This window comes from Myotis lucifugus, unplaced genomic scaffold, assembly GCF_000147115.1.
Source record: "Myotis lucifugus unplaced genomic scaffold, Myoluc2.0 scaffold_216, whole genome shotgun sequence".
NCBI lineage: Eukaryota > Metazoa > Chordata > Mammalia > Chiroptera > Vespertilionidae > Myotis > Myotis lucifugus.
Genome location: NW_005871264.1, coordinates 1,963,107 through 1,977,633, shown reverse-complemented (window position 1 = coordinate 1,977,633; position 14,527 = coordinate 1,963,107). Strand labels below are relative to the sequence as shown.

General features: G+C 46.8%; 1 protein-coding gene across 1 annotated transcript in view; it reads left to right on the top strand.

Moving 5' to 3' along the window:
- Positions 1–2,818: 2,818 nt before the first annotated feature.
- SCML4 (Scm polycomb group protein like 4) overlaps positions 2,819–14,527 on the top strand; it is a 78,105-nt gene continuing 66,396 nt past the window's right edge. Inside the window, exon 1 of the mRNA XM_006098019.3 lies at positions 2,819–3,000. The gene's annotated coding sequence lies outside the window, so the exon portion shown is untranslated. The remainder of the gene's footprint in view (positions 3,001–14,527) is intronic.

The window sequence follows — 14,527 nt, the reverse complement described above, 5'->3', positions numbered from 1 at the left end:
ATCGGAGTCTCAGTTTCTTTATCTGTAAAATGGAGATGGTGCTACAACACTGACATCATAGGGTGGTTGTACATGAGACAACACGAATAGGATGTATACATAGTAGTTCCCCAGGAAATGTTAGCTGGGTTATGACAACAAGGGTTGTTTTTGCAGTAGCACTGACTCCCCTGTCCAGGACACAGCCCTCTCCACCCGATGCTTGGGCTGCAACCATAACTCATTACCAGCAGCTGACAGCACTTATTATTCTTCCAGTGGCGGCTCCTCTGAGTTTGTGTTTGGGACGCCCTCAAATTAACCTGCTTGCTCCCACTGCACCTTTTGCTAGCAACCAGCCCAGTGGCATTCGTGTGGAAAGAGCAGAGCCTGTCTGAGACAGAGATGAAACCACAGGGCACAAGAAGATTAACAATGTGGCACAACCGAAGCATCCTGATCAGAGCCCAGGGATGTACAAGACTCAGAGATAGACACATTAGCTCAGAAGGGCCCCTTTTCTTCTTAACAGACCCCTTAGTGCAGCGGCTCTCAACCTGTGGGTCACGACCCCTTTGGGGGTCGAACGACCCTTTCCAGGGGTTGCCTAAGACCATCGGAAAACACATATAATTACATATTGTTTTCGTGATTAATCACTATGCTTTAATTATGTTCAATTTGTAACAATGAAAATACACCCTGCATATCAGATATTTACATTACGATTCATAACAGTAGCAACATTACAGTTATGAAGTAGCAACGAAAATAATGTTATGGTCGGGGGTCACCACAACATGAGGAACTGTGTTAAAGGGTCGTGGCATTAGGAAGGTTGAGAACCACTGCCTTAGTGTGTATACAGCCATTCCACCAAATTTCTTTTCTCTTACATGTTTAACTTAAAATTTTTCTTGGAATTAAAAACATTTAGGATTTTTAAAAACATGGATTTAATATCTTAAGGCATATCTATCCGTTTGGCATCTATCAATTGATATCGATTTACCTATCATCTATTTTTTAAGCAAACCAGCTTTGGTTAATTTCTGTTTTCAGGCCCGTTTTGTGGTTAACTTGTGATGCCAGTGCCTGCATCCCAGCCACACCCACTGAAGGACAGACCACAACAATAAAGACCTGGGAGGAGGCGAGGACATTCAGACACAGAGAATCAGAATCACAAATTCTCGAAATGGGGAGGAAAACCAAAAACTCCTTTCTTTCAGACAGATTCTGTCAAGTCGTCTTCTTCTTTTATAGGATTTGGGAAATATTTTTTATTATCTGAGGAAGATTTATTATTTTTTTATCTGAAGAAGCCTTTAAAAGTGTAGACTGGCTTAGCATCTCAGACCCCTCCAGGTGCTGTGTGGAGCGGAGTGTGGGTTGTGTTCGAGGCCCCTGCATGCACACAGCCACTGTGGCTGAGAGAGATGTTGGCCAAACTGAAATCACCCATTGGGTCCTGTTTCCTTTCCTTCTCCTCATTCTCTCCCTCCTCTCTCTCCTCCTCCTTTAATGAAATCAACTTATATTCAATGACCAAAATGAAAAACTACCAAACTTGCCTTTTCCCACACAAAACAAAACAAAACAATAAAATTAGATAATTAAATGAACTAAATAGTGAATTTACTTCTTGCTCAATAAATACAATGCTTTGACTTCAAAAAAATTTAATTTTTTTCCTATGGTCATACTTTGTGGAGAGAGGTTTCTTATTCTTTCTCATGTGACGCTGCCTATAGATTCAGAAAAGCCTCATGTTGTGATTTTATTTTATTTTTTTCACTCTCAGTACCTGTCCAAGTTGTGGCCTAAGCCTCAATTAGCCCTACGTGGTGTTCACTCCTGGCTAAATTTGCTTGTTGCTCAGCCCCAGGGGGAAACCTCCACGTTGCCACATGTTTGTTGGATGAATGTTTCTTCTTGTAGGAAATGCCTGGGAACAATAGTCCAGAATGGTTATTGAATGAAATGGGCAATGCTCCACTTTATTATTAAAAAAAAAAGGCGAAAAAGTCACTTTTCCAGGATAAGTTGGTTTGCTACAAGCGATACCATAGAGCATGGGGGATACATAGCAGCCCTTTTCCTATGTCAGGACTGTTCCAGCCCAGGCAGGCCCCGACCCTGTTCATGGTATGGAAACACTTCCGCACTTACACACACACACCTGGAACCCAGGTCCAGGCGCTGTTTCAGTGAGATGACAAAGGTGTTGTATGCGGCTGTAGAGTTACTACGTCTGACTACGGGGTGTTACCTGTGTGTGCACACTCCTCTGCACACACACATCCTCTCCTGAACAATGATGACATGAGAATATTTCTTTTTCTTTTATTTGTCTAAAGTCAAATATTTACTCCTTCCGCTCACCAGTATCTCGTAAGCCCGGCGCTAGCCCACACTGCTGCAGGGCTGGGACAAAGAGATGATGTTACAGTCTGGTTTCTATGGCAACAGAGGAGGGGTAATGAAAATCGAAATGTTGGAAACACCCCTTCTGACAATTGTGACATAATTCAGTTTATTACAAGGACGTAACTACCAGAGAAGCAGAAGTGTCATTACCTTGCAGCTCATGTCGGCAAAAAGCTACACTGCACATTTCTCTTAGTTGGGCTGCTGAGAGGAAGGAAACATGAAACACACACACACACACACACACACGCATGCCTCGCGTTCTCTGCATGTAAAATGTGTGTGTTCTTTAAAAGCCAGCGGTTGGCTGGTTTTCCGGACATGATGTGGTTGAAGCTGTCATCGTAATGGAAATTCATTGCTGTAGCTATGGTAAATCGAGTTTCTGCCTGTGCTGAATGCATTAGTCTAATGAGATGTGTGCAGCCGGAGAGCAGGGCTGCTGGAGACTAACTGTGAGCTACTAACACCCGGGTGGACGCTTAGCTTTTGCAGTACCCGGTTTGCATGTACCGAAAGTCTTCTGCCTTCTGAGTCAACCTTCCCGGCCTGGTAAAGAACCCGACCAGGGCTCTGGTGAACCCGCTGTAGGTAAGGGAGACACACACTCGGAGGGTGTGCCGTGGACACGGGGTTCTGCTCTTTCCGCCGTCAGCGCGACGGGTTACCTGGCTCAGCTGGTCTGGGTGGCGTGCTCCCCCTCGGGCACTGCATGAATGTTCTGCACTGAAACCACGGAGGCGGCAGGTAACTTTAGTGCCTTCTCCTCAAAATACAATGTTTGATTTCTCAATCAGATCTCGGGGGGAAGACGGAGCATAGAATCATATAGTTGATAAATTTAGGGTATATACATGTTCACTACTCTTTAACTCTGCATTTAAATATGTAGAAAGTTGTCTTTCCCCCGAAATGTGAACTCAAATAAATGGTTAGCTATTTTTGAAATGATGATTTTTGCTTTGTTTTTTAATAAAAAACATTTTCAGTTTGTCTTGGGATAAAAATATTTACCTAATATTTAATGTTTAAAATCAGTGTGTTGTGAAGAGGCGAGAGTGTTTTAAATTGAATCTTATTTTTTGTGTACCAGATGGGATGTTTTACGGGTTTTGTGCTGGTGTTTCCGAATTTCCCAGGATAGATGAGAATACTATTTATTGCTAGTTGCTGGTTCTGGTTAGTTCTTTTGGGAAAAAGAAAACACAGGTGACTATGGCTGGTCAGGAGCAGTTTCCCCAAATTCAAATACTCAGAGTCACCTCTTTCCCAGGTGGGGACGTTGTGTGACTTGAACCCGATTTCACATGTCCCTCCTGCTGGCATGGGGCTCCCTCCCAGGTTTCGGGCTGAGCAGGAGGGGACGGGGAGGAGGGCGAGGTGCCGGCTTCGTGGAAGTCCCTGGACCGATATTTGAGGGACTGGTCAGAGTTCTCCCCGCTCCCTGTAACAGTCACCGAGGGGCGGCTCCTGGTGGGCTGTGTTCTGGGTCCGTCCTCAAGAGGTTAGACCGTCAGTCGCGTTCTGAGAAGGTGGCTTGTTGGTGGGGCTCAGCCTCTGTGGCTTGAGAAAGGAATCCAGGTGCTTCCGAATGGAGATGTTGGTTGTCTACTCTATTTTCCTTCCTTTGCAACCAGAGGGAGCATTTTTAAAGAGAGACATAGTTCTTTTCTTCCCCAAGACTCTTTTCTTTGTAAATAAAACAATATTTGGAGTGGAAGCAGTAACAATAACTGTCAGGGAATCCACAGCGCGGTCAAGCGGAGTCCTGTGGTGGGTGTGCTTGGAGAACCAGCCTAAGAAAATAAGGACGGAGACGACCTAGGAAAGCAGGAGTGGTCCCACGAACGCAAGTAAAAGGTTAGCATGGAACCGTCAGGGAAGTGTGTAGGTTGTTTCAAAATCGAGACTTTTTAAACATATTTGTGGCCTCGTTTAAAAAACCGGAATGTGTTTTCTTTAGCTCTTTAGATTGTGTCTGTGGATGGGGCTCCGATATTTTGGTGAATTTATCCATCTGCTTGATTTGTGGAATTAGAAGAAAATGGCAAATCCCACAAAAACGCAGTTCTTGGGTGTTTAGCATGTTTACATTTCTTCCCCGTGCCACCAGAACTACTTTCCTTTTGTTGTCAAAAGTGAAAATAAATAAATAAGTAGAAATGGATGTGTGGTAAGGGGAAGGAAAACACGAGAAAAACAAGAGGAGCTTGCTTTCCGCCCCTTCGTGCCTTGTCTGCTTCTGGTGTGTTTCCAGGCGGCGAGCAGCAGGTGCAGTTTCACTTTCTGGTTCCTGGCGCCCGGGGCCCCCTCCAGCAGCAGGTCAGACCCGCAGACCTGCAGACCCACAGACCCGCTGTGGCCAACGAGAAATGATGACTTTTAAACATGTTAAATAGCACGTTCACTATAAAAATGAAGCGATGCCTCAAAGTGCAAGGGTAGGAAATGTTTAAACTTTTAAGTGATGTGAACATCAGACTGCATCCACGCTCGCAGGGAGTGGTGGCTTTTATATGGTTCGTCTCCGTTTTGGATCTCAAATTCTTCAGCACGTTCAAGAACTACATGACTAAAGTTCCCTTAAATCCAAACGAGGGGTGCTCGGAGAGACGCGACCTGTCCGGACATTCGGGGAGTTAGACGTTAGAGTGTTTGCAAGTCTTTTTACAGTTTGCGTGCCGGGTGGACACATCATACCTCTGTATTCTTGCCTCTTAAGACCTGGGAGAGCCAGCACTGGGTGCGGGCAGAGGTGGGGCCGCAGCTGGGAAGTCGCTCCCTGGGGCCCGGGCAGAGCTCCGCGGGAGGAGCTCACCCCAGCCTGCACCCCTGGGAGCCTCAGCGTCACACTGGCACCCAGGTGCGCTCAGAGCAATCCACGCGTCCTGAGGAGAGCAGGAGGCGACACTGGCCCCGTGGGGCTGCCCCCAGTGCCGCCCCTCTTTCCCCTGCCTTCTGCTTTTGTTCAGGGATGCCGTGGGAAAGAAGGAGAAAAGACGAGGACAGACTCTCCCCATCTATTTATCAAAGAGCATAAAATTCAGCCCAGCATTTTGAAGAAGAGGTTTCTGAAAGCCGGGCCATTTGCCGTGAGCACACATTTCTTTATTTGCGTGGGCAAATGTGACTTGTCTAGGAATGAGTTTTAATTGAGTGCCTCCTTGGACACCTTCTTAATTCTGTGATTTCCCAAAAGGCTAGTGTGAGCTTTACCTGTTTTTATGATTTCTGTTGCCTTCAAGGGCAGACAGGTGAGGAGAAACCAGGGGATTAAAAACAGCCCCTGGGAGAAAACACAAATGGTACGGCGCATAAATAATGTAACAGAAGCCACTACTGTGTCTAGTAAATTACTCTAAATTTTAATTAATAAGTCACAAAACCCACACCATGAGCTTTAAAAATTACCCCTTTATCAATAAGGTGATAATGAACTTGCTCTGGAATTAGCCGTTCTCTCAGCCCCGGGCAGTGTGCAGCCTCGTAAGTTGTCTGGAATGCTGCCAATTTTAAACAATCGGTCTTCTGGCAAACTTACTGGATTTTAATTCGAACATCTATTGTGACATTTTCCGACAAGGTTCAAAGACCATTGGGATCACCCGAGTCACGGTAGAATTTCCGAGATGTTAGGATTGCGTTTAAATCTGTTGCTTTCTCTTTCTTTATTTTCCTTTTCTAACCCGCCCCCCCCCCCCCCAAACAAAAAAAAAAACAGAAACAACAAAGCTTTGCATTTGCAACAGCGCCTCGCTCTAGTCTGGGCTATAAATTTCTGCTAGGATCGCTGCTGTGTCGCTGTGGCAAGTCCTGCGTTTGTTGATACACGTATACCAAGTTCCAGGGCTTTGGCTGCAAGCCCACAGGTCCTAAGGGGTTTTTATTTATTTATTTATTTTTTTTATTGGTGGTGCATTTGACTCAGTTTTAGTTCTGGCCAAGGTTCATTCCGTAGCATTTCTGCAAACTCCCACCCCAGTTTGTCCCGATGCCAGATGAGAAGGAGACTTGAAGCAGAGGAGCTGCAGGGCAGAAAGGCCATATCAGACGCACTCAGGACTGTTTGAAATTCGCCTTGTTCTGACCTCCACACCCTAATGTCCGGAGGGGTACAGGAGCATTGGGCATTTCGGAGCAGCCTGCTCTACTCTCTCTCTCTCTCTCTCTCTCTCTCTCTCTCTCTCTCTCTCTCTCTCCCTGTCACTGGTGGGTGGCATTCAGGGGCAGCCTGATGAGGGGCACTGCTATTTGGCCACAGTGCGCCGTGTCTGGAAGGTGAGTGGTGTTGAGGTGCAGTCAATCTTCAGTAGTCAGAGCTCTCTCCCCTCCCTCTGGGTTTTCAAATGTTAGCCTTGGTGGCTCTTGCTTCTCTCAGCCAAGAGACCTGGCCAGGCTGGGGTGCTGGTGACAAGGCTGTGCTGGGTTAGCTGGCAGGTCTGACAGTCAAGAACATCCCTGCCTCAGGAGGGTGGGATGGAGAGGAGCAGCAAGCAGGACTTGCGTGTTCTGGAATCAATGAAAATGTGTCCATCAGGAGAGGCACTCTGCCACCACTGAGGAGATAAAGCACCTCCCGCTTCTCACAACTGTTACTCCGTGGACTACTGTTTTAGGACAGAAAGGAATTTATTCCCCTGTGGCTGTTCTCGGTTGTACTGAGCTGAAAAGTCGCTCCACGGAGCCTGTGGGACACCCTGGAGTCACGGGGATGTATTCTGAGACCCACACCGCGAGCGTCCCGGGGTTGCCACGGTCACTGTTGGACCAGTTGTGTTTTAGAGAATCTGGTGACACAAAACCATTTAAACTCCTCCCTCAACCTCCCACCAATGCAGACACTTTCTACCAACATTTTTGTTTGTGGGGAGGCAGATGCGCATTTCTTTCTCAGCAGCTGCATTTATTGGTCAGATAGATGGAACTTAGTCCCGGAGTTGCTGATCTTCAAAAGCGAAGGCACTCTCCTGCAGCCAGCCGTGCCCTTCGAGGAAGGGTCCGGGCTGACCAGGAGTGGCCCTGCCTTCTTCGTAAGGATTATGACCCAGAAGCACAGGAGCGGAGTTAGCCAATAGGAGGAAATGAAGGGGCCAGGGGAAAGCAGTGTCAATGCTGTGCTTTGAAAGGAGGTGATGTCTGGTTAGCCCCATGATGGTGACTCGACTTTTGGGAGCTAAATATTTGTTAACAAAAGCCTTTGCCCTCTTTTTCTTTCTGTGCTGCTCATGACAGAGCAAAAGCCCCCATTCTTTCAAGACAAAACGTATGACTCCAAAGTAATCCTAAAGAAACATGCAGCCCTCGGTGAAGATGGCACTAAACCTGGAACAAAAGCTGAGCTGGGCAGAGCGAAGAATTACCCTGGTTGGGTCCCAGTCCAACCCGTGAGAAAGGCACTGAACAAAGAGGTGCTGGGCTAAAGCTCAGAGGAGAGAGAGTGTGTTCCATCCCCCTCCAAAAGGGGTCCTGGCCGTGGCTCCTTCCTATACCCTCTGCAGGTCACAAAGGACTCAGTGAGAGCCAACTGTAGCCTGCGGCTGTCACCTTTTAGCCCTGATGGGTCTTTTTCTCTTGGATTGAAGGAAAGGTTTTCAGTTTCTCCTTTCACATTTGTCCACAAGTCATCCTGGGGCATCACTGATGAGAAAATCGGGTCGAACACCAAACGGTGTGTTTTTCCCTGGTGTTCGGCGCCAGGCCCACCCATCAGGCCGGTAGTAACGCCCAGCAGTGTGTTGTGGAGTAAATGGATGTAGCCTTCGAGGCTCTCTGGGACTGGCCTCAGGATTTTAATCCTGTTCTGACAGGCAACTGTGGCCTTGGTGAATGAGAGGAAGAACTGAAAAGAGAAACACAGATGAAAGCCAATTCCGGGGCATTCAGACTTTCTGTTTGGGAAGACAGGATTTGGGGGTCATGTAACTTAAACAATTTCTTTGGGCCTAACCGTTTCTATCCGATCACAAGCTCATGCTTTATGGCTTTCCAAAAAAGAGGCTGACCATCTCCTTCACAGCCCTTTAGGATTTAGTACCCTCACTACTGGGAAATGATGGTGGTATCAAGGCGTAACCAAATAATTAGCCATTAAGATATGCTGTTTATCCTAAAGAGTATAACTCAAGAACGTCATTGAGTTTATTGATCAGCACAAAACTCCACTGTGGGAACATATTTCTGTCATTATTCAGCCTTCAGGATCCTGGGGTCATAGGTTCATGCTGTTGCCATTGTTGCCTGTACTGGGGAGTTTGCCATGAGATTTGGGGTTCAATCCAATCATCTGTGTATTTCCCTTTATATGGGGAACTCTCCCTTTCAGATGCTAGAAGATGCTCAAGCATGTTTGATTATGTCACTTTAACAGCTCATTTGCAAAAATGCTTCAAGTGGAAAGCTGTAGATAGCTTTAGATTTTGGTGCACAAATTACGAACAAAGCATGGGAATGGTGAAAGAAAAACACACCCAACTTGTTCTAATGTCTGAAATCACCACCCACAATGTGATAATATAGCTCTTATTTTGGGTGTTGGTAACATAATTAAGTACTTAACATCAATAATGAGGGCAAACTGTATGGTGGGGTTATTTTGGTGCCCATGTGGAAACGGTTAATTGGTCCCACAGTGGGAAGCTGTACAATGTGTGTTGCCTTAATGAGACCAGGTGAGTATAAACTCTTTCCAGGGAATTGAGTTAGAAACTCAAGTTGGTGTGTGATATATGTGGCAATGTGTGGGGGCCAATGCTGTGTGGTGGCATAGAGGAGTGGTCAGTTCTCCCTGTTGCCCTCCCTTTTAGTTAGAAGTTGTTTAGCAAGAACCCAGTAAAGAAGAACACAGCAGAGTTAGGAAAAGGGACATTCAGAAAAGTTTGTCTTGTACTTTTTTCCCTTGGAATCAGCCCAAATTTCTGCAAAGGTCAAGTGCTAAGAAATTGGGTTCTTATTAATTGGCCTGAGACCAGAGTAATGTGGAATAAATTAGAAGTATAATCATTTAAAATATATATATTTCTGGGCACAAGATAAGTTTTTATGACTCTATTTGACATTTTCATGCCAGAAGAAAAAAAAAAATTCTATGCGGCCAAAGACTTAGCTGGTCCTTGTAGATTTCAAACAGTGGACAAGTGTGGGTCTCATGACTTCCTGGACAAAGTTAAGGAAACCCAAAGTTAAGGAAACACTTTTGCCAAGATTTTTCTGTATTCTGCTTGTGTACTTAGTAGATCGGTCAGTTTCCAGGGGTTTTCTCTCTCATTCCTGAGAATACAGATTTAGGGCAGGTTGGGAGAATTTACACTGGGACCATGGAGCCACTGACGTCCCAGAACATTTTCCAGCTGCTCACCCCTTTGCGAAAGCTGGAAGGTGAAAATACTAGCCAAAGGAATGAGCTTGAAGCAAAAACGCGTGACATTTGATGGGAAGAGTAAAAAGCAAAAGCCTCTACCCTGAGAAACGGTCTCTAAGTGAGTCCCAGATTCTTAGATTGAATGGGTTTTGAAGGCTCTCTGGGATGTGAAGGCTCTCTCCCAGGGCAAGCCTCCAGCGCTTCTTCAAAGGATGCGGACAGCACAGCCTCCCTCCTCAGGAGGCAGCCCCTTTCATTGTTGGAAGCTCCAGCAGTTAGCAAGGCCACCTTTCCCTGCAGAACTTTCCCCAGCGTCCTCCTCCAGTAACTTCCTCCTCTGAGGGTGTCCTTTTGTCCTTGGAGCTACACAGAATAAACATAAATGGAGCAGCATGGATTTCAAGTGGCAAAAGCCAGTTCCAAGGCTACCAGTGTGACCCAGGACAAGTATGGTGGCCACCCTGGGCCTCCCTCCCCTCCTCTCCTCCATGGGATGGTATTCCTGTCAGTCCCCACTGCTGAGGCCCAGTGCCTTGAATGCAGCAAGTGCCTAATAAATGTTTGTTGAATGAACGAATGGTTAAAGGAGAGACCATGTCAGCATGTGGAGGCAGCACGGTGTTGTGGGAAGAGCTGCACACTCTTTGCGTTACCCCCACTTTATTAGATCATAGCGTTACCATTTCAGAAGTTGTTGGGAAGGTCACTTCGGGTAACGTATGTAAAGTACAAAGGAAATAGTCTATGGAAAAGGGCTTTGCAAACTGTAAAGTGTTGTACAATGATCATAAATAACATGCTCCCATTTATTGAGCATCCTAGGCTCAGGGTTGTGAGGGGAGCACTAGACAGGCTGTATCTGATTTATCTGATTTAATCCATTCAGGAAGTCAAGATGGGAGGGGCTATTTTTCCTCCATTGTACAGTTAGGGAAACTGAGGCTAAGTTACACAACGTGTCAAGGGTCACGTGGCCGCGTGAAGTTTGCCGAGTCTTTCCTTTGGTTTTAAAACACCGATGGGGCTTCCGTGTCTTTCACCTGCGAGGCCTGAGGAGAAAGAGCTCTTTCATGCCCGCGAGCCGATCCAGCTGCTCCCGCCGGCCTCGCGGGGCTGTTTCCAGGCCCAGCTGGTTCCAGAAAGGAAATGATTCCCTGGTGTTTCCACTTGGAAAGACATTTTTGATCCACAGCAAACTTCTTTTAAAGCGGTAGGCCTCGGTCCGGCCAGACTCCACCCTCATTTTTATTACAAATGTTGTTTAACTCCCTGTTTTCAATCCTGAAGTGAAGTTCCCAGATAACATAACCCATTCACACCCGTCATGTAAGAGAAATCAGTGTCATGTCATAACTGGACTATAAAGATTACACAAGGCCCACCCACAGTGGGGGAGGTGACACTGCTTCACTCAGTCTGCCGATCCAAATGTGAGTCTCAGGAGCACACCCCAGACACACTCAGAACCACGGCCCAGGCAAGTGGACACATAAAGTTAACCATCAGAGGTGATGTCCGGACAAATGCTGCACAGGTTGTCTCTAAGGGTCTGCAGTTTGGTAAACACTCCTTTGCGCCCTAGGCTGACCCTGTCTCTGGCCTGAGGATTTGGAGCTGAAATCTGGGTGATATTGTTCCGCTCATCAGGATTGTGATCCTCTGAGTCCTTCCCATCATTTCTCCTGAGAAAGTTATCCTTCAGCTTTCAGAGCAGCTTTTTAGAACAGGTCCCTGTGTGACTCTAATTCTGGGGAAGGTGGAGCCACCTTTCAGATTTCCAGCTGCCCTCTCTGGAGTGGCCGTTCCCCAGCCTCCCTCAGCTGGCCGCTGGTTCCCGCCAGTGCCCTGGGCTGCCCACAGTTCGGTAGCTGCAGTTCAGGGTCCCTGCTGGCTCCCACACAGCATCACACGTCACAGCAAGCTTGGTCCTCTAGTGAGAAAACGTCTGCCCTGGAAGTCAGGGTCCTTCGACACCCTGTCTCACTGATGTTAAGTCTGGCTCAATGGTGACAAGGAGCTCAGCTGTGATGTATACGCTATGACATCATTGGAGCTATGATAGCCCATGTCTCATGGCTGTGAAGGCAGCTGGACGTTTCCATGTCCCCCCCGGGGCCCTGCTTGTCCGGATGATGCTGTGTGCCACCATCGATTTCACGGACCCACCTTCTGCCCTCTGAATTTGTGTCCAGACTGCCCTCCGAAGTAGGATAAAAATCTTTAGAACACAGTTTTATCTGTTTGGCCTCTTTGACCTGAAGTGTTACTGCAGAACAGAAAGTCAGCGATGGGTGCCTCAGGGGGATTGAAGGAGACACAACCATGGCTTTCAATTGGGGCAGTTCATACAAAGTGCTGCAATCCAGCACGGCCAGGTGTCCGAGGGGATGGAGGCCTCCGCCTGGGACGGGGGAGTTGTGTAGGTCTCAGAGGAAGCGGAAGGTGGACTCGGAAATAATACGAGACAAAAAGAAGCACAAAATGCAGCAGAGAAAACCACGTTCACAAAACAAGTTGTGTTTATTTTGATCACATATTTATAGAAACAAGACAGCAGTGATCTGTTTCCTGCACTAGAGGAGAAAATGTGTTCTTAGTGCCTGCACTCGTGTGCTAGGGGCACCATAATAAAACACCAGAGGCTGGGTGGCTTAAAAAACAAAAATTTATTTTCTAACAGTTCTGGAGGCGAGCGGTCCAAGCTATTTGGTTTTTCCTGAGGCCTCTCTCCTGAGCTTGTAAATGGTTCCTTGCTGTGTCCTCACACGACCTTTCCTCTGCATGTTTGCACCCTGGTCTCTCCCTCTTCCTCTTATACCTATTGGATCAGGGCCCTACCCTGTGACCTCATTTAACCTTGATTGCCTCTATAAAGGCCCTGTCTCCAAGTACAGTCACATTGCTCGTTAAGCCTTCAACATGTGAATTTTGGGGGTACACAATTTATTGCATAACAGTGCTTATCTTCAGATTTCATCTAACAGCGTTCATGTACTTCCCTGTAAACTGTCAGCGGTGAATGTGCCTCATCATGGTCTCCTATGACTTAGCAAACACCGACATTCCCTTCCATGTTAGGTCAGTCACATTTCTGCTGGACTTGCTCCAGATGGCCAAGGGATGTTCTTCAAAAAGGTTCCAGCTCTCCTCTTGGGGCAGGGGAGGTGATCGGATATCTCCAAATCCCTTTTAAATGGCAACTGAAATCTCCCCTTCTCTCCTCCCCCGCAGCAGTGCAAGTTCACAAAGTCCATACAATGATGAAACTCAACAAGGAGGGTTGTACTGGTAGTTAGTCTCCACCCCGAGCTTATGCTGCTGACAGAGCTTCACCTGTGCCTTCTATGCACCTACCCCTCCAGTGACCCCCATGCACCCCCCCTCCCCCGTGGTCAGGGACATCCCAAAATGCTTTGTGCAGCAGTTGGCAGAGGGAGTCTTGAGGATACAGATTCTGAGTGAAATGTATTAATCTTATTATCATCCTTTAACTAGATTTTCTTGAACTTTTCAATTTCGAATTTTCCTCTAAGTCCTGAGAGATCAACCTGCTGAAAATGAATAACAATTATTGTGGCCTGAGTTTTAAAACTGATGTTCAGATGCACCTTTTCCATGATATGGTTAACAAACTTCATTGCAAGGAAACTGAGGTACCATAAGTTAAATATCTTGCTTCAGATCAGGTTAGGATAAAAACCTTGCATTCTTGACTCATTGGCCAAAGCCGTTGTCTACTGACCTGTAACGTGTTCCTAGAACCCCCAGTTTGAGGACAGGCAGTATGTGATGCTTGAGCATGGAGAAGGTTGAACAAACATTGCTTTTAACATAGAACTCACTCTCCTTACTCATACTTGATGGTGTGAATTGACTTTGACTTTGGCCTGTCACAGTTTTGGCTGACATCGCAGGCATTGAGAGAAATCACCAGGAGAGTCACTGTGGCTCTCCAGAGGTTGTCTTGGGGCCTTTGTTGGTGGCTTTCTTTACCCACACCCCACCCAATACCCCTGACTGAAGATTTCCAGAGGATTCTGGGTCCTGAGTGGCAGGCAGTGTAGGGAAGGCCCCAGTGAGAGGTTGTAAGAGCGAGTGCCCTTGGCTTTGGGTTCCTCCCCTGATAGTGATGGCATTAAGATTGTTGTGCGAGCCTCCAGGGCAGGGGCCCATGCCCCAGGTGGCTAGCACCAGCGCTCTCCTTAGCCAGGAATGGCCTCTGCTTGTTAACTGCCCCTCCCCCCAACCAGGTGAGCGTGGGGCCTGGCATAGCAACGAGCTCTCCAGGTTTTCTGGATGGATTAGCGATATATGGACAGGAGCAGGTGATTATGTGAAGGGGTTATGCACCCAAAGGCTTGCTTGGCTAGCTACCCGAGTTCCAGGTTGAAATTTCAACTTGGACATCTCCATCTACATGTTTCATAGGCACCCTAAACTCATTTTCAAAATCAGACCCATCATTTGCACGCTTCCCCACATCTTCTCGTTCTCCTTTATTCTGTCTTCATGCAAACTGCGTTCTCAGCTATCCAAAATAACAGTTTCAGAATCCCCAACTCTCCTCATGCCATGCCTTTAACTTGAAAACCAAGTCCCAATAGAGCAGTGGTTCTCACCTTCTGGCCCTTTAAATATAGTTCCTCATGTTGTGACCCAATCATAAAATTATTTTCGTTGCTACTTCATAACTGTAATGTTGCTACTGTTATGAATCGTAATGTAAATATCTGATATGCAGAATGGTCTTAGGTGACCCCT